Raw genomic sequence first — 20,566 nt, 5'->3', positions numbered from 1 at the left:
CATCAGCCCAGAGCCTGACGCGGGGCTCGAACTCACAGGGTATGAGATCATGACCTGAGCTGAAGTCGGATGCTCAACCGCCTGAGCCACCCAGGCGCCCCAAATGTTTATTTATTTTTTGAGAAAGAGACAGACAGAGCATGAGTGGGGGAGGAGCAGAAAGAGAAGGAGACACAGAATCCAAAGCAGGCTCCAGGCTCTGAACTGTCAGCATAGAGCCCAACATGGGGCCTGAACTCAGGAACCATGAGATCATGACCTGAGCCGAAGTCGGACACTTAACCAACTGAGCCACCCAGGCACCCCAAGCATCTGGTTCTTGATTTAGGCTCAGGTCATGATCTCATGGTTCGTGAATTTGAGCCCTGAGTGGAGCTTCTTGGCTTGGGATTCTCTGTCTCTCTCCCCCCCCCCCACCCCCTCTCCTGCTCGTCTCTCTCTCTTTCTCTCAAAATAAATAAAATAAATAAATATACTTAAAAAATTTTTTTCCCTGCAAGGGCAGTGTGGTGACTGTAAAGCCCACATTCTAAGTGGATGTGTGGTTATGATTTTTGATAAACACTGCAAATCTTCTGTATCTCACCCCTCAGTCTCCTTTCTCACCATCTCTTCACGTGTATTAACCAGCTCTGCTGTAGTTAAGGTAACTTGAAAGAGCCTTTTTTCTTATATTAAAGGATTTATTTATTGAATGAGTTATCTATCTACACACATTCAATTTATATAAAGTATATATAAATTTCATAAAATAAATGGGCAGTCCAAAAGCCAGTATGCTGAATGTTCTGTATCTTTCTGTCAAGACAAAAAGAGAGAACTGCATGAAGTTGCTTTGGTAGATAGCCCTAGTCTCATTTGCTACCATTGTGGGTTGGTGATTGATATAGAAAGGAATAAAATCCTCTTCCTCCTATTACGTTATATAAATTTTCAGAACTTGTGAACTACTTAACTATTTGTAAACATTAAACTATTTGTAAGCAGCAATCAGAAGACATGATGGGAGAAAAGAATCCATTTGCAATAATGACAAAATAGATAAGATACCCCCCAAATAAATTTAACCATACAAACAGATTTATATGAAAAACACTTTCATTTATTTATTATTTTTTTTCTTCTCAAATTTTTATTTAACTTCTAGTTAGTTAACATACAGTACAATATTGGTTTCAGGAGGAGAATTCAATGATTCATCACTTACCTACAACACCTAGTGCTCATCATAACAAGTGTCCTCCTTATACCCATCCCCCATCTAGCCCATCCCCCAGCTATTAACCCTTAGTTTGTTCTCCATCTTTTTTTTTTTTAATTTTTTTTCTCAACGTTTTTATTTATTTTTGGGACAGAGAGAGACAGAGCATGAACGGGGGAGGGGCAGAGAGAGAGGGAGACACAGAATCGGAAACAGGCTCCAGGCTCTGAGCCATCAGCCCAGAGCCTGACGCGGGGCTCGAACTCACAGACCGCGAGATCGTGACCTGGCTGAAGTCGGACGCTTAACTGACTGCGCCACCCAGGCGCCCGTGTTCTCCATCTTTAAGAGCCTCTCTTGGTTTGTTTCCCTCTCTTTTTTCTCCTTGCTCCCATATGTTTATCTGTTTTGTTTCTTAAATTCCTCACATGAGTGAAGTCATGTGGTGTTTGTCTTTCTCTGATGACTTATTTCACTTAGCATAATACCCTCTAATTCCATCCATGTCATTGCAAATGGCAAGATTTCATTCTTTCTGATGGCTGAATAACATTCTATTGTATGTACATACATCTTCTTTACCCATCCATCAGTTGATGGACATTAGAGCTCTCTCCATAACTTGGCTATTGTTGATAGCACTGCTATAAACATAGGGGTGTATGTACCCCTTCAAATCTGTATTTTTGTATCCTTTGGATAAATTCCAGTAGTACAATTGCTGGATCGTAGGGTAGCTCTATTTTAAACTGCAAAACACTTTTAAAATTCTATTTTAAAATGCCACACAAAAAAGGGGGACACAAAGAAGGCTTAACCAAGTTCTGCTATGTTTGAGCTTCCATGCTTGTGAAGAGTCGGTACCATAAGATATCAGGTCTCCCTAACTGAGAAATATATCACTTTCCTGAGAAAAATGAGGAAATGCATATAAACCAAATGTAGTGTTCACATGAAAAATAAGTAAGCATATTCTTGGAGAGAAAAGTTGTGGGGAAAATAAGAGTAATGATGAGGTACTAGTTCTCCTAGATGTTAAAACATTATAAATTTATAATAATTACAACAACAAGGTAAAAACACATAACTAAATCAGTAATACAAACTGGAAAGTCAGATGAAATAAATACGGGAATTTAGTATATGATAAAAGGTGCTTTGGTCAGTAAAAGGTAAATTGTTCTTTTAATGGTGTTGAGACAACCAGATCATTATATGAGAAAAAAGTTGGATCTCTAACTCATTTCTTACACCAAATTAAATTCCAGATTGATCAAATATAAAAAATTAAATCACAAAGTAGTATGTAAAAATATGAGAGATTGAACTAATAATACCAGGATGGGGAAGACTCTTCTAAGAAACACACACACACACACACAAACACACACATACACACAATTGGTAAATTCCATAATATATAAAGAATAAAAAGTTATGCACAAAAAAATACTCAAAAAATTTTAAAAACACAAAACTGGGAAAAAAGCCTACAACTTGTATAACTATAAAGGGCTGTCTTCCGTAACATTTTTTTCCTCATAATTATTTCATAGTATATAAAAAAACTACAAGTATATATGAAATGGACAAATAATAAGAACAGTTATCAAAAAAGGAAATAGAAATGGTTCAAACATGAAAAGATGCTCAACTTCAGTCTATACTAATAGGAATTAAAGGTATGATGAGTTATCTTTTTTTCCTAACCTATCAGATTAGCAAAGATGATTACTTTAGAAATCAAGGTGCAATTTCAAAGGAAAATGCTTGTGAACCAAACGAGTGGATTCTACACTTCCAAGAATTACTCTGTTTGGGCTTTGGACTTTTTTGAAGAAATGTAGATGTCTGTGAAGTCAATTGACATTTTAAAAAAGTTTGCAATGATACCACAATAGTGATTGTTGCAGGCAAAAAAAAAAAAAATCATCAGTGGGTGCTAAAAGTAGTGGACAAAAGAAAGCATGATTGAGAGATAGGATATTTATATAGTCTCAAAGTGTGTTCCTGTAAGTTACTTATTAAGTACAAAGCAAGAAGTAGTAACTTCACAGTGGTGAGTTGGGGAAGCCACCATCCAGTGAGGAAGCCCAAACTAGCCACGTGGAGAGGATTTGAGGCTCCCAGAGACGGATCATCAGCTGCAGGTGCATGAGTGAAGGAGCCTTCGGATGATTCCAGCCTTTAGCCTTCATGTTTCCCAGCTGAGGCCCCTAAAACCATGGAACAGAGACAAGCTGTCCCCAATGTTCCATGTCCAAATTCCTAACCCCCAGAATATATGAGCATAACATATGATGGTTTAATAGTGCTGAGCTTGGGGGTGGTTTGTTCGGTAGCCGTAGTAACTGGAATAGGTGGTGTCTGCCAAACTTCTCCACCATAAAGTTATCATTTTGCCTTGGTAAGTAATAAAGCTACCATTTCCCCCTTTGTGGGGAAATAACTTTGAGGATATGTGAATATTCTGTTCCTTATCAAACTTTCACCCTTGTCAAACTCATCTTATAGTCTATTGATGGTTTTCTGATTTTACCATTCCTTCTATATTTATTAGGTAGCATTTTTCCATAAGGAAGAGCTGTATCTTTCCCCCTGCTTGTATGTACTTATGTATGTATTTATAACAGTGTGGTCTCATGGGTTTTTATTTTATTTAGTGGAATATAATGCATGATGCTCAAGTTTTTCCAGATTTGGCCAGTGGAAGTTCTTTCAAGTTGATCCTGGGTACTTTTGGATTTTCCAACTACTGATTGAATATCTCCTTAGTTTTTGGTGTAATAGGATGTCCCAGATTCATCTTGTGCTTTTCATGCTTCAGTCCTGGCATACAAGACTTTTCTGCAGAGAGACCTGGTTTATTTTAGTGGAGAATGAGAGAATTATTTAGAACCTAAGGTGTGCTCACTGCTATAGGGGTGTCATCGCTTCTAGGTGCTCTCAATGGACAGAGCTAGGAAGTATATTTATCTATTTTTCTATGTACTGAAATCCATATGAGTTCATACGGATACTTCAAATTCCAATCCATAACCTCAGAGAATATCTAATCTTCCCCTTTTCCATGATTGTAACTCTTCTCTGACAGTAGAAATCTGGCTCCTATTCCCCTAAATATATTTACTCATTTTCTCAAGTCTGGGATACACAGAAAGTAGTTTCAAAATTGCTAACTTGTGCTACTGAAAAAAGCAAGCTTACTAATTAGAGTTCAGCATTTGTTTTTAGATATTTTTAAAGTAAAATTTCTAGAGTGAAATGTACAAATCATAAGTGTACGATTTGACATATTTTGACAAACGAACACATACATACACACACACATATTTTTATGACAACATAGAATACTTCCATCACCCCCAGAAAGTTCCCTCATGTCCCTTCTTAGGCCATCCTCCCAGAGCCAACCCACTTCTTATTTTTTTCACTATAATTCTGTCTTTTGGAGAACTTCACACAAAGAAATTCATACCATATGTATCTTTCATTACTGGCTTCCTTTGCTTAGCATAATGCCTATGACATTCATCCATCATGTGTCAATAGTTTGTTCCTATTTATTGCTGTGTAGCATTCCATCTTATAAATATACCACAGTTCATTTATCCATTTTCTAGGAGTAGAAATGTGGGTTGTGTTCTGTTTTTAAACAATATGAATAAAACTGCTATGAATATTCTTGTACAAGTCTTCTAGTGGATATAAATGTGCAGGAAGCATGCGTTCAACTGTATAAGAAACTAACCTTCCCCGAGTTGCACCATTATACACTGCCACCAGCAATGTATGGGGGTTCCAGTTGCTTCACATCTTCCTCAACATCTTTTTAGTCTTTTTAACTTCAGCCATTCTAGGAGTTTTTATTATTTGTGTCTTTGATTACCAATGACCTTAAGCACTCTTCCCCCACTTTTTAAGCATGGGCATCCCTAGGGCTTGAGTTTGGGCTTGTTCTTCGCTCCTCTCTTGAATTGGATTTAGTTCAGGGAGTAGAAATAGTTGTATGGTTCTTAAGATTTTTGCAATTAAGCTTGAAGAAATGGATCAAAAAGTTCAAGGATGCTCTTTACATTCTTAATTCAGATTTACATAAGCTTTTGTTAATGAGACAAAAATTTTGTAATTAATCACGTGCATATAATTTACTTGGGTTTGTTCTGTTTTGTAAAGCTGATTTCAATTATAGATATTTATAAAGAAAATGAGTATCTGGCATTGTTTACATGCTAACACTTCCAGGGTTTTTATGAAAATTACACAAGTAGAAAGATGAATTCTCATAAAATTTTCTTAGCAGCCTTTTTTTATTTTTAGAAAGTAATACAAACTGCTCAAGGCTAGCATCAACATATTGCCAGACTGATAATTGCACTGGGTGTTTTCATAATACTTTTCTTTGTGCATGCATTCAATATGCCCACCACATCCCCATATGTATTATCTGCATTTTACAGGTGAAGAAATGGGGGCTTCAGAGAGGTTAAGCAACTTGCCTAAGGTCTCACAGTTGGTAACAGATTAGGAGGTAAAGCGAATAAGCCTGTGTTGTGGCCTAGGTTGATTCCATTAGGAGATGCTAGGCCTCCCAGTGAGCGCAATGTGTTCCTTGGCCCTAAAGCAACTTAATCGTTTGCCTGAAACAGCACCACGGAACAGCCTAGGGAGCCAGATTCAGCCACGGACAGGGAAGTCTGTATTCAGTGGCGGAGAGAGTATGGTGGACCCCAGAACTTTCAGGACGGGTTGTATGTCTCCTCTGGTTTCCCCTGCAGAGGAACATGTCTTCAGCTGAGCCTTGGTTGGAAACAGGGCCTCTCTGGCCCTCCTTGCAAAATACAGTTGCAGAATCGGGGCCTGAAGGAGGTCCTGTTGTATTCCCACGTCTTGGGAATCTGTAAGGATGGCCAGAGTCTGGGCTGGAATGTCCAAGTGTCTAAGCCCACCCTCTGCTCCTGGATATGACATCAACAATGTCTTGACCTTCTGTTCCTGGATTTCTGGTCAGAGAATTTCAGTTCATATCAAGGCAGCCTCTATCCCTATTTCTGGGCCCCTTGCCTGGGTCCACACTCCAGTGCCAACACCCTTATCTAACATTTTCATTCCTTGTTCTTAATTAAGAGGGATTTTTAATTAAGGGTTAGGGGCATGACAATTGGGAAACATCCTTCAGTAGCATCTGCAAGATGTTTACCCAAAGAAAAGTCTCAACCTAAATTTTGATGTGTTTAATAATATACTTGTTGAGTGTAGAAGTTTTTCAGACTATGGAAAAACTTTGGCATGAGTTATAGCCCAAGTATACAAAAATAATTTGTGAGGAAGAAATCTAAAAAGTATTTCAAAGAGATGTGCCTGAATACTAAGTCTTATGCCATTTTTATTATAGATTTTCATAAAATAAAAACATTTAAAGTTAGATCTAAAGGTAGGCTACTTGGGTGTCCATTAAAATGTATCATTTGATGATCCAAATTATTCTGTTAATAATGGAATCTTACTTTGCACAGTCAAATCCCAATTGTATGACAGATATATCTCTGAAAAACACAATACTTGAAAACATAGTGCCAGACACATGAAGTCTGTGGAAAATCAGGAAATGGAAATATGGTTTGATAACTTTCTTTTATGTGTTACAACTCTGAGTAGTGTGATGGAGCCAACAGTCTTCCCAACATCTTTGGTAAGTGAGAGAGGGAGTCTCAGGCAGTGGGAGGTAATGGTCTTAGAGACTAGATAGAAATAAGGGCCAAGGAATGAGGTTTGACCCTGAGAAGTCTAGGGGGACAGGTGTGGCAGAGTCTCAGGCCTGGGGTTTTGCTGGGGAGAGGGAAGGAATAGAGCTATGTGGATGGTGGCACTCTGGGGCAGACAGATATAGGGACAGCATCACAGCACACCATGGGGGTGCTGGGGTTCAGGGGCCAGAAAAGGATGCTAGGAGTCAGGAACTGATACAAGAAGCAGAGAGGGTGTCTGAGGCCCCTTCCTTCCCACTCCTTGTTTACTTGCTCCTCCGGTGCCAGATATTTAAGCATCTCAGGGAATTTTGCACAGCCTGGTGAGTTCTCTCTGCAAGGGCTACAATTTACAGAAACTGCTCCATCACATGGAGCCTATTTTTTTTTATTTTTTTTTTTTTTTACAGAACATGGCTTTGTACAATGGCAACTATGATTTAAAGGGGAAGAGCTTTAAAAGGAAACTTATCAGAGGGTTTGTCCTCTCCTGGGAAGTGTCTGTCTGGGTCAGATTCATTTCTATGACCCCAGAGTAGGTACTGGGGAATGTATCATCCAAAATGAATTAATCTGACCTACCTAGCAGGATTCTAGTGAATCCACTTGGGGGTTGTTTCCCTCTTCTCTCCATGATAATGTGCTGAGGGTTCAGGAGGATAGAATAACCAGAGGGTGAGAACCATGGTGGCAGAACCAATGACTGCTGTGGTGGACAACTCTTATCCTGGTCTAGTCAGAACACCCCTACTCCCATCCATGGCTGTCACTCCAATAGTGTAGTACTCATGGGGCATCAACATAGGGCCTGTCTCTCCCCAATACCCCAGGCCAAGAGATCTAGTTTAGAGTACAGATAAAGTCTTTGCTAAAGCCAGAGGAGACTAGCCTTGCAACAGGCATCTTCTCAAATATAGCCCTAGACATTTGGTTTGGGTAAGGTCTAGTAGATTACATTGGTAGTCAGAGATCTAATGGGGTTTACAAATTTTAATGTTCTTTTTTGTCCTAGTTTCTTAGTCAGGACCGATACCCAGAGGAAGTCAAATTCTGCTAAAATAAGAAAATAGGTGGCAGAAAGGAAATTTTAAATTGCCTTAGAGTAGTGAAGATTAGCAAAGTCCAGGAATTAAACAGCTGAGAGAAGGCCAGGTTTGGCATACAGTGAGAATCGTCATCCTCACCTGGCCTCTCAAGGCACAGGATTGGAGAGTGTTGGTGGAGGCAGCTGATAAAGGCTAAGACAGGTTTAAGGAAAATATGTGCAACATGGTTGACCTCCCTCAAACTCTCTCCCTCCTTTCTTCCCCTCCTTCCTTTGGGGAAAGGGATTGAAAGTTGGCAGCAAGGCTGTATACATTTCTGTACTCAATGAGTACTTTATCATACACACATGCTGGTTTTCTTTTTTATTATTATTGAATTGTAATTGATGTACAACACTATATGTGCTGGTTTTTTATAAATAAAAAATAATGCTGTAGTGTAGCAGTAAGACTTCATGTGCTGATAACCTTTCTTAAATACTGGCTAACAATGCTGGAAAGTAACTTGGCAGCATGTTTCAAGAGCCTTACACCATGTGTGCCCCTTTAGTTTAGTCTACTTTTAAGCATTTTTCCTTAAGGAAATAATATTTGCAGATTTTTTTAATAGGGAAAATTGAAAACATCTTCCTAAATATCCAATAACAGGTGGAATTTAAAAATTAGATTAGATACCAAAATGTTAACATCGGTATTATCTGGGTGTGGTACACGACCACAATTCCTAATTTAAAAACCTTTAGGATCAGATTGTGTTATGGACTGAGTTTTTATGTCTCCCTTAAAAATTCCTAGCATTTGGAACTAGAGTCTTCGGGAGGTAATTAGGTTTCTGTGAGGTGATAAGGGTGGAGCTCCATGATAGGATCAGTGCTCTTATGGGAGGAGGAAGAGACCCCAGAGCCTCCTCTCTGCACCATGTGAGGACATAGTGAGAAGGCAGTCACCTACAAGCCAGGAAGAAGGCCCACACCAAGAACCAAATCCAATGGCACCTTGATCTGGGACTTACCAGCCTCCAGACCTGTTAGAAAATGTCTGTTGTTTAAGCCACTCAGTTCAGTTCACTTCCCATTAGTTCAGGTCAAGTTTTGTCACCAAATTTTTGGTTTCCAGGGTTCTTGCATTTCTTATATGTGGAAAGTGCATGCAGGCAAGGCTTGTGTCTTCAAGAGGCAGGGTGTCTGAGCTCCCCACTGGCTTCTGGCCCCCATGAGCTGGTATAACGGTGCTCTAAGTCTGTGCTACAGTCCCCGCCTTTTAGGTTTTCGGGAAATGGTGTGGGGGGGGGGGAAGGAGGAGAAAGCTTTATTTTATTTCACACTTAGAATTTTCTCTTATGTAGATGCTTCTCCTAGCAGAGAATCCCAGAGGGGAGGATCTGGGCACACATCCTAAACTCCCAACAAACCCCAGTTAATACTTCATCAAGTCACATTTTCGGTACTTGCCCAATATCATTTGTTAGTCTTTTCATTAGATCACTCTCTGAAAACCCCAGGTCTTTAGTTTCTTCTCTTTTTTGCTTACATACTGGCACAAGCATCCTTGTTATAATCTCTTTATTGTCCGTTATTCACCAGGTCACAATGCCTTGGACTGCTTCCCTGCCACGTATACACATTATGTCTAAAGCTAATTTAGTCTACCCATGACATCATGGGCCCCTTCTGCTGCTCTCCTCCCCACCCTTGGGGCCCAGTATACCAATTCAACTCCCTAAATTCAATTAGCTGACTCTGGTTTGATTGTGACTTGGCGAGGAGATCACCTTTTAGAACCTTCCATGGCTTGGCTGCTAAACTGTAGAACCTGTGGGCCAGAGGTTATGTCACTTAAACATCATGACATCCCTATGTGGTAGGTATAATTATCCTTATTCTTGAATAAGGAAAGAGACCCACATCCCAGTGAGCATGAGCCAGGGCTTGAACCTGGTCCTTTCCTGCTCCAGAACAAGTGTTCATTCCACGACAGCATGTCTGTGGATTGGGAAGTTCGTTTCAGGTGGGGTACATGGCAGTAACAAGGACGCAATCATTAAGCAGTTTGTAAAGGGTATGGTTTGTTTGGCTGCAATGGAATGGAAGTGTTAAGTAGACTTCAGATAGTTTATTCTCCCAGGGTATAATAGATTTATAAAGATTTTCCCTTGTGCTTTTTTTTTTTTAAGGAAATCTGCTAGTCAGAACTGATTGTGTCACAAATTCATAGAACAAGGCAGAGGCTTATGAAATGTACAGAAAACTCTCCATGGTGACAAGGTCATGATCAATGTGGTTAACAGATTCAGGATGCAGCCTTACTCCTGTCCGACGGTGGCTTCTGGGCAGGAGCCAGCACTATGTTGTGTAAAAAGATGTGGTATTTGCTGTGTGTGTTGTGTGCATGCGGGATGGAGGAAAAGGTGTCAGGGTGGGGAGGAGTGAAGTTACATCTCTGGGTGGAATGAATGCAAAATTATTTTTTAATTTTTTTATTTAACTAAGATAAGTGAACTATATGTGGATTGGAAATAGCTCCTGGCCTCCAGGCATTCATGGTGGCATCCTTCCCACTCCTGTAGTTCTCTCTGGTAGCCTAGGCACTTCTCTGGGCACTTCGTAGCTCCTGGAGGGGGTGTACATCAAAATATACTTGGGTGGGGATTTTTCAAAAATTTTTTCCAGGGAGAGGTTTCTGGGAAGATGGTGGCGTAGGATGATGCTGGGCTCACCGCGTCCTGCGGATCACTTAGATTCCACCCACACCTGCCTAAAAAACCCAGAAAATCGCCAGAAGACTAGCAGAACGGATTCTTTGGAGCCAAGCGTAGACAAGAGGCCCACAGACGAGGGTAGGAAGGGCGGAGAGGCGGTGTGCGCTACACGGACTGGCGGGAGGGAGCCGGGGCAGGGGGCAGCCTGCCAGCAAAGCAGAGCCCCTGAGTCTGGCTTGCAAAAATGGAGGGGCCAGACAGAGTGTGTTCTAACAGCAAGCAGGACTTAACATCTGGAAGGTTATAAGTTAACAGATCTGCTCAGAGAATGGGAGCGCTGGAGGACAACGGGAGGGAGTTGTTGAGCCCCGGACAACAGAGCGCAGCTTGGCGGGGAACAAAGGCACTCCCCAGCGCCATCTCCCTCGCCCATCCCCCAGCCAAAATCCCAAAGGGAACCAGTTCCTGCCAGGGAACTTGCTTGCTCCACGCAAACACCCAATGCTGTGCTTCTGTGGATCCATCCCTCGGGCAGCGGGTCTTACTCCCTCCTGGTGCTGCAGGGCCCCTCCTGAAGCGGATCACTGAAGGAAAAGTGAGCTGAGCCTGCCCCTCCTGCCCCTGTGCACCTTGCCGATCCACCCCAGCTAATAGGCCAGATCCCCAGCACCACAAGCCTGGCAGTGTGCAAGTAGCCCAAACGGGCCACCCCACCCCACAGTGAATCCCGTCCCTAGGAGAGGGGAAGAGAAGGTACACACCAGTCTGACTGTGGCCCCAGTGGTGGGCTGGGGGCAGACATTAGGTCTGACTGTGGCCCCGCTCACCAACCCAAGTTATTCAAGACAGCACAGGGGAAGTGCCTTGCAGTTCTGCACCACTCCAGGGACTATCCAAAATGACGAAACGGAAGAATTCCCCTCAAAAAACCCTCCAGGAAATAACGACAGCTAACGAACTGATCAAAAAACGATTTAAACAATATAACAGAAGGTGAATTTAGAATAATAGTCATAAAATTAATCGCTGGGTTTGAAAACAGTATAAAGGACAGCAGAGAATCTATTGCTACAGAGATCAAGGGACTAAGGAACAGCCAGGAGGAGCTTAAAAATGCTATTAATGAGCTGCAAAATAAAATGGAGATGACCACAGCTTGGATTGAAAAGGCATAGGAGAGAATAGGTGAACTAGAAGATAAAATTATGGAAAAAGAAGAATCTGAGAAAAAGAGAGATAAAAAAATCCAGGAGTATGGGGGGAAAATTAGAGAACTAAGTGATGCACTAAAGAGAAATAATCTACACATAATTGGTATTCCAGAGGAGGAAGAGAGAGGGAAAGGTGCTGAAGGTGTACTTGAAGAAATAATAGCTGAGAACTTCCCTGATCTGGGGAAGGAAAAAGGCATTGAAATCCAAGAGGCACAGAGAACTCCCTTCAGACTTAACTTGAATCGATCTTTTGCATGACATATCATAGTGAAACTGGCAAAATACAAGGACAAAGAGAAAATTCTGAAAGCAGTTAGGGATAAACGTGCTCTAACATATAAAGGGAGACTGATAAGACTCGTGACGGATCTCTCTACTGAAACTTGGCAGGCCAGAAAGGAATGGCAGGAAATCTTCAATGTGATGAACAGAAAAAAATATGCAGCCGAGAATCCTTTATCCAGCAAAACTGTCATTTAGAATAGAAGGAGAGATAAAGGTCTTCCCAAACAAACAAAAACTGAAGGAATTCATCACCACTAAACCAGCCCTACAAGAGATCCTAAGGGGGATCCTGTGAGACAAAGTACCAGAGACATCGCTACAAGCATGAAACCTACAGACATCACAATGACTCTAAACCCATATCTTTCTATAATAACACTGAATATAAATGGACTAAATGCTCAACCAAAAGACATAGGGTATCATAATGGATAAAAAAAACAAGACCCATCTATTTGCTGTCTACAAGAGACTCATTTTAGACCTGAGGACACTTTCAGGTTGAAAGTGAGGGGATGGAGAGCTATTTATCATGCTACTGGAAGTCAAAAGAAAGCTGGAGTAGCCATACTTATATCAGACGAACTAGACTTCAAATTAAAGGCTGTAACAAGAGATAAAGAAGGACATTATATAATAATTACAGGGTCTATCCATCAAGAAGAACTAACAATTATAAATGTCTATACACTAAATATGGGAACCCCAAAATATATAAAACAATTACTCACAAACATAAGCAACCTTGTTGACAAGAATGTGGTAATTGCAGGGGACTTTAATACCCCACTTACAACAATGGATAGAGCATCTAGACACATGGTCAATAAAGAAACAAGGGCCCTGAATGATACATTGGATCAGATGGACTTGACAGATATATTTAGAACTCTGCATCCCAAGCAACAGAATATACTTTCTTCTCGAGTGCACGTGGAACATTCTCCAAGATAGATCACATACTGGGTCACAAAACAGCCCTTCATAAGTATACAAGAATTGAGATCATACCATGCATACTTTCGGACCACAATGCTATGAAGCTTGAAATCAACCACAGGAAAAAGTCTGGAAACCTCCAAAAGCATGGAGGTTAAAGAACACCCTACTAAAGAATGAATGGGTCAACCAGGCAATTAGAGAAGAGATTAAAAAATATATAGAAACAAACGAAAATGAAAATACAACAATCCAAATGCTTTGGGATGCAGAGAAGGCAGTCCTGAGAGGAAAATACATTGCAATCCAGGCCTATCTCAAGAAACAAGAAAAATCCCAAATACAAAATCTAACAGCACACCTAAAGGAAATAGAAGCTGAGCAGTAAAGACACTCCAAACCCAGCAGAAGAAGAGAAATAATAAAGATCAGAGCAGAAATAAACAATATAGAATCTAAAAATCTGTAAAGCAGATCAATGAAACCAAGAGTTGGTTTTTTGAAAAAGTAAACAAAATTGATAAACCTCTAGCCACGCTTCTCAAAAAGGGAGATGACCTAAATAGATAAAATCATGAGTGAAAATGGAATTATTACAACCAATCCCTCAGAAATACAAGCAATTATCAGGGAATACTATGAAAAATTATATGGCAACAAACTGGACAACCTGGAAGAAATGGACAAATTCCTAAACACCCACACTCTTCCAAAACTCAAACAGGAGGACATAGAAAGCTTGAACAGACCCATAACCAGTGAAGAATTGAATCAGTCATCAAAAATCTCCCAACAAATAAGAGTCCAGGACCAGATGGCTTCCCTGGGGAATTCTACCAGACATTTAAAGCAGAGATAATACCAATCCTTCTCAAGCTATTCCAAAAAATAGAAAGGGAAGGAAAACTTCCAGACTCATTCTATGAAGCCAGTATTACTTTGATTCCTAAACCAGACAGAGACCCAGTAAAAACAGAGAACTACAGGCCAATATCCCTGATGAATATGGATGCAAAAATTCTCAATAAGATACTAGCAAATCGAATTCAACAGCATATAAAAAGAATTATTCACCATGATCAAGTGGGATTCATTCCTGGGCTGCAGGGCTGGTTCAACATTTGCAAATCAATCAACATGATACATCACATTAATAAAAGAAAAGATAAGAACCATATGATCCTGTCAATTGATGCAGAAAAAGCATTTGACAAAATTCAGCATCTTTTCTTAATAAAAACCCTCGAGAAAGTCGGGATAGAAGGAACATACTTAAGCATCATAAAAGCCATTTATGAAAAGCCCACAGCTAACATCATCGTCAATGGGGAAAAATTGAGAGCTTTCCCCCTGAGATCAGGAACATGACAGGGATGTCCACTCTCACTGCTGTTGTTTAACATAGTGTTGGAAGTGCTAGCATCAGCAATGAGACAACAAAAGGAAATCAAAGGCATCAAAATTGGCAAAGATGAAGTCAAGCTTTCGCTTTTTGCAGATGACATGATGTTATACATGGAAAATCCGATAGACTCCACCAAAAGTCTGCTAGAACTGATACATGAATTCAGCAAAGTTGCAGGATACAAAATCAATGTACAGAAATCAGTTGCATTCTTATACACTAATAATGAAGCAACAGAAATACAAAGAAATTGATCCCATTCACAATTGCACCAAGAAGCATAAAATACCTAGGAATAAATCTAACCAAAGATGTACAAAATCTGTATGCTGAAAACTATAGAAAGTTTATGAAGGAAATTGAAGAAAATATAAAGAAATGGAAAAACATTCCATGCTCATGGGTTGGAAGAATAAATATTGTCAAAATGTCAATACTACCCAAAGCTATCTACACATTCAATGCAATCCCAATCAAAATCGCACCAGCATTCTTCTCAAAGCTAGAACAAGCAATCCTAAAATTCATATGGAACCACAAAAGGCCCCGAATAGCCAAAGTAATTTTGAAGAAGTAGGCCAAAGCAGGAGGCATCACAATCCCAGACTTTAGCCTCTACTACAAAGCTGTAATCATCAAGACAGCATGGTATTGGCACAAAAACAGACACATAGACCAATAGAATAGAATAGAGACTCCAGAATTGGACCCACAAAAGGATGGCCAACTAATCTTTGACAAAGCAGGAAAGAATATTCAATGGAAAAAAGACAGTCTCTTTAACAAATGGTGCTGGGAGAACTGGACAGCAACATGCAGAAGGTTGAAACTAGACCACTTTCTCACACCATTCAGAAAAATAAACTCAAAATGGATAAAGGACCTGAATGTGAGACAGGAAACCATCAAAACCCTAGAGAAGAAAGCAGGAAAAGACCTCTCTGACCTCAGCTGCAGCAATTTCTTACTTGACACATCCCCAAAGGCAAGGGAATTAAAAGCAAAAATGAACTATTGGGACCTCATGAAGATAAAAATCTGTACAGAGCTCACCAAACTCCACACCCGAAAAACAAATAATCCAGTGAAGAAATGGGCAGAAAACCTGAATAGACACTTCTCTAAAGAAGACATCCAGATGGCCAACAGGCACATGAAAAGATGCTCAACATCCCTCCTCATCAGGGAAATACAAATCAAAACCACACTCAGATATCACCTCACACCAGTCAGAGTGGCCAAAATGAACAAATCAGGAGACTATAGATGCTGGAGAGGATGTGGAAAAACGGAAACCCTCTTGCACTGTTGGTGGGAATGCAAACTGGTACAGCCACTCTGGAAAACAGTGTGGAGGTTCCTCAAAAAAATTAAAAATAGATCTACCCTATGACCCAGCAGTAGCACTGCTAGGAATTTCCCCAAGGGATACAGGAGTACTGATGCATAGGGGCACTTGTACCCCAATGTTTACAGCAGCACTCTCAACAATAGCCAAATTGTGGAAAAAGCCTAAATGTCCATCAACTGATGAATGGACAAAGAAATTGTGGTTTATATACACAATGGAGTACTATGTGGCAGTGAGAAAGAATGAAATATGGCCCTTTGTAGCAACGTGGATGGAACTGGAGAGTGTGATGCTAAGTGAAATAAGCCATACAGAGAAGGAAAGATACCATATGTTTTCACTCTTATGTGGATCCTATTAACAGAAACCCATGGGGGAGGGGAAGGAAAAAAAAAGAGGATAGAGTGGCAGAGAGCCAAAGCATAAGAGCCTCTTAAAAACTGAGAAGAAACTGAGGGCTGATGGGGGGTGGGAGGGAGGGGAGGGTAGCTGATGGGCATTGAAGAGGGCATCTTTTGGGATGAGCACTGGGTGTTGTATGGAAACCAATTTGACAATAAATTTCATATGTTAAAAAAAATGAGCAACTTAGCTAAAAGATAGCTCTTGTATATGTTACATATTACAGGAATAATTTAACTTATGTATTAAATGTAACAAACATAGTTTTCCTCATAAAGAATAGACAATGTTTTCCTTAGAAAGTAAAACCCAAGTTCAAAGTATATGTGGAGAAATTCATGTTCAAAAAATAAATTCCATGTTGTTTACTCTAGTTTTTAGGATCACTGATGAAAGTGTTTCATTAGCTGTAGGTTTTTTTGATAATCCTATTTTATAAAAATAAGTTAAAATTTTCTACTTTTGATTTTAGTATTTGTTTTATTCTCAAATCATACATCATTTGGTCTTGATACCATGGTCTTATTTACATGGAAATGATTGATGCTATTTGTTGGGGCAAATGTGGATGTTTAAAAAAATGTTGGATGTTTCAGAGTATTTTATATATCTCATCTTTCTATTGGATCAGAATAAAACATACTTCTAAATGAAAAAAAATTTGTTTTCCAGTCTGATACTCTTTGGAGGTCACCGCCATTCATTGTATTATGAAAAGTTACCTAAGTAAAATTCTGACACCTGGCAATTCTCTGACACTAGCTGGGTGTCCTACAATTTAATTCAATTCTGACACTGTCCACCTGGAGATAAATCAGATTCCACAGGTTAAGGGCTCATTCCTACAAGGATGCTCCCGGCCCCAGCAAGGCCAGATTGTCACCTGTGCTTCTGACCACCTGGCTATCAAGAAACACTATAGTTGCTGGATTACTGGTTTTCTATAAAGGGATATAATTCAGGGACAGCCAGATGAAAGACACGCATAGGGTATGGTATAGGAAAAAGGCATGGAGCTTCCACACCCTCTTCAAGAGTGCCATTTCCCCCAAATTTCCATGTGTTCACCAACCAAGCAGCTCTCTGAACCTTGCCCTTTTGGTTTTTATAGAGGCTTCATTACATAGGCACGACTGACGAAATCGGCCATCGGCACTCAATCTCCAGCCCTTTGCCCCTCCCCTGAGGTCGGGGTTGGGGGGACTGAAAGTTCCAATCTACTATCCCTGTGGTTGGTTTTCCTGACAACCAGTCCCAAACTAAATGCTTTCCAAAAGTCAGCTCATTAACATAAATTCAGGTGTGGTTGAAAGGGGTTTGTTGTAAATATCAAGACACTTTTATCTCTCTTACCACTTAGGAAATTCCAAGGGTTTTAAGAGCTCTGTGCCAGAAATGGGATAATTAAAATATGTGTCTCACTATAAATCACAATATCATACCAGGGTATTCTGCTATTCATCTCTTCACACATCACGTATAGTCCCACCAAAATCTCTATTTTACAGTCTATCCATCCCATTTCTAGAATTTTCTTACTAAGGCACTGTTGTTATTTCCAAGCCATGCATGGCCAATCTATATGTCTGGAAAGGATGGAAAGGAAAGTGCTTGGTATTCCTGAGTAAGATTTCAGATTCATGCTTTAGAAACAAGAGCTGTGATGGAGGAGGGCTGACCAGTCTTCAGGGGGTACGCTACATGGCTGAGCTCAGGGAGACCTGGCCTGGCAGGGCACAAATATGAGAAACAGATGACTTTGCCTGTGGTCTTCAACTTCTTTTCTCCTCAGATTGCCTGGGCCTCTATAAAATCTCTGTCTCGTGACTCTGTGGTTAATGAAACCTGCATGGGCTGGTTCTGCTCCAGGGCTCACAGAGTTCTATCTGTCCAAGACTGCCTTTTCCTCTGGCTCCTCTGTCCTTGTCAGGCCGAATGAGCTCTACCCCTCGGAGGCCCTCTTGATGGCAGCTGGACCTTCTGGTAGCTTTCCACACACTCTCCAGCTGTTCTAACCATCCACCCAGAGCCCACCATGCCATTCTTTACATAATGGGATTGCTTTCTTAATGTGAAATCCCAGTTGGGTTCTCCAGTAAGCATCACTGCTTCTGCTTGAAGACCCACAGTTGCAATCACATTAACTGCCCCTAAAAATGACAATTGTGGAAACAGCTCTTATTAGCCCATACTTGCTCACAGTGTTAGAAACCACAGCCAGATTCCCACAGTAGTAGTAGGAGCTGCCATTTATAGAGAGCTCATGATGCGTTAGGCATCAGTGTTTTATATTATTTTAATCTTCAAGTTAACTATCAGGTAGGACCCACTATTTACAGCTAGAGAAATCGAAGGTCAGAGTGGTTAAATAAATTACTGAGTGTCACACAGTTGATAAATGGCGGGGCAGGACTGTCTAACTACAAAGCCAATATATTTCCCTCCCACTGCCAGAGCCACCATGCTATATAATGTCCCACTGCTGCTATCTGTGATTGGATTCCTCTTCTGGGCAGATGGAGGGATGCCCCCGACACATGGGATTCAGCATGGCTATGCACGGGAGGATGAGAGTCCAGTTAAGATCAGTCCAGGGAAAATTAATGTTAAGAATCCTCACAGGATCTAGAACACCAGGCCTGACTGGTGGACCTATTCACACCGCCATCTTTCCTCTCCCTGTGTTGGCCATTGGGACAACGAAATGCAAGGAAGAAGCAATGGCCAGGGTCTACTTGTGAATACAAGTTGGCCTTTCTGCAACCCTTGGCATATTGGTACGGTTTTTCAACCCCTAGTATAGGCAAAATTGTGTTGTGTTTGGCAGTGGGGTGTGAGGGGGATTTCTCAAAGAGGCAGAAAGTAATGTGAGCCTTATCTTCAGAAGCAGCCACCATCTCTTGCTTTCCTATCAGCCTGGCTTTGCAGCCAGCCTGTGGCTAAAGGTGTTGCTCAGGCTCTTGAAAATAAGGCTTGTCCAAATAAGATATGGGCTGGCTGGAAGGCATATTTCAAGAAAGAATTGCCTATACTTTATAATTCAATATATACGGTAATCCTAGTAACTGTTCTTCTGTCTTTACTAGAGGGAGGAAGAAGGAAGGTTTGTTAAACTTTCTCAAGAAGTGAACTGCAGCATGGAAATCTATTGACCTGTGTCCCATTCTCTCTTGAAAATTCTATGCTGTCAAAGGCAGATAGCTTTTCCAACACAGCTGCATTATCCACAACAGCAGCACAATAACTCCCGCTGCCCTGCCTATATTGCTTGGGGGATTTTTTGTATGTGCATGTTTTTTATTCTATTTTTCCATCTGGTGACTTTTGTTTTCTTCTAAATGGTGCTGTTTAAATGCTTTCCACAAACGCAATCTTGAAAATAAACACATTGAATGGATAAGAACAAAAGAGGATCCATTCTCGATGCTGCTCACTGCTGAGAGGTTCCCTCAGCTGCAGGGAGATGAGGGCCAAATGGATGAGTGGATTGTCAGTGTAAAATGCTACCCAAGGGTGCTGCCAGGATTAGAATCTAATCAGAACCACATTAACAGTGTCATGACACACACACAGAGATAGACAGAGAGAGAGATAGAGATAGAGATAGAGATAGAGATAGAGCCTTACCAACTGAGCACTCATAATCAACCAGTGGGCCTTGAAAACTTAGGAGGCTCATCTCCCAGTTGGCAATTCTCAAAAGCCTTGGTTTTATGCCTCCAGCGCTTCCCAATAGAGAGGAGACTGTGGCTACGTTGCTACTTCATCCCTCAGGGACTTCCCCTCCACTTCCTTCCCCACATTCCCTGACCACTCCCCTGTGATCATTGCCTTAGTTTGGGCTCCCCCAGAACAGATGCTGAGACAAAGATTTGGGCACAGGTAATTGGGAAGGACTAAGAACTCCAGTAGGAAAGTGATTCAGGGAAGGAAGGCAGTCAACAAAGGTTGTGTTGCCACACTAGCCATCACAGAGCTCAGTCCTGTGAAAAACAGTGTCAAACACGCACCTCAGAATGCTTGTGCCCAGGGCAAGAGAGAGCCAGGGCATTTGTACATAAACTTCCAGACCATATGCTGAGGGCTGCTCCTTGGGGTGTTAATTCTGGGCACTAATGAAACTTGCTTGCATGTGAGCTGAAGGGCTTTCCACAGTTCTGAAAAAGAGCTCCAGGCACAGGTGTATAGACTGGCAGTTTGAAGTTGGCTGGAGTGCACTGGACGGTGCAAAGGGATGTGTCTCGGGCACTTGTAGCATCTCTTGTCATCACACATACA

The sequence above is a fragment of the Felis catus genome, chromosome B3 (assembly GCF_018350175.1).
Source record: "Felis catus isolate Fca126 chromosome B3, F.catus_Fca126_mat1.0, whole genome shotgun sequence".
In the NCBI taxonomy this organism is placed as follows: Eukaryota; Metazoa; Chordata; class Mammalia; order Carnivora; family Felidae; genus Felis; species Felis catus.
The sequence above is the reverse complement of the archived record's forward strand: the minus strand, read 5'-3'. Positions refer to the sequence as shown.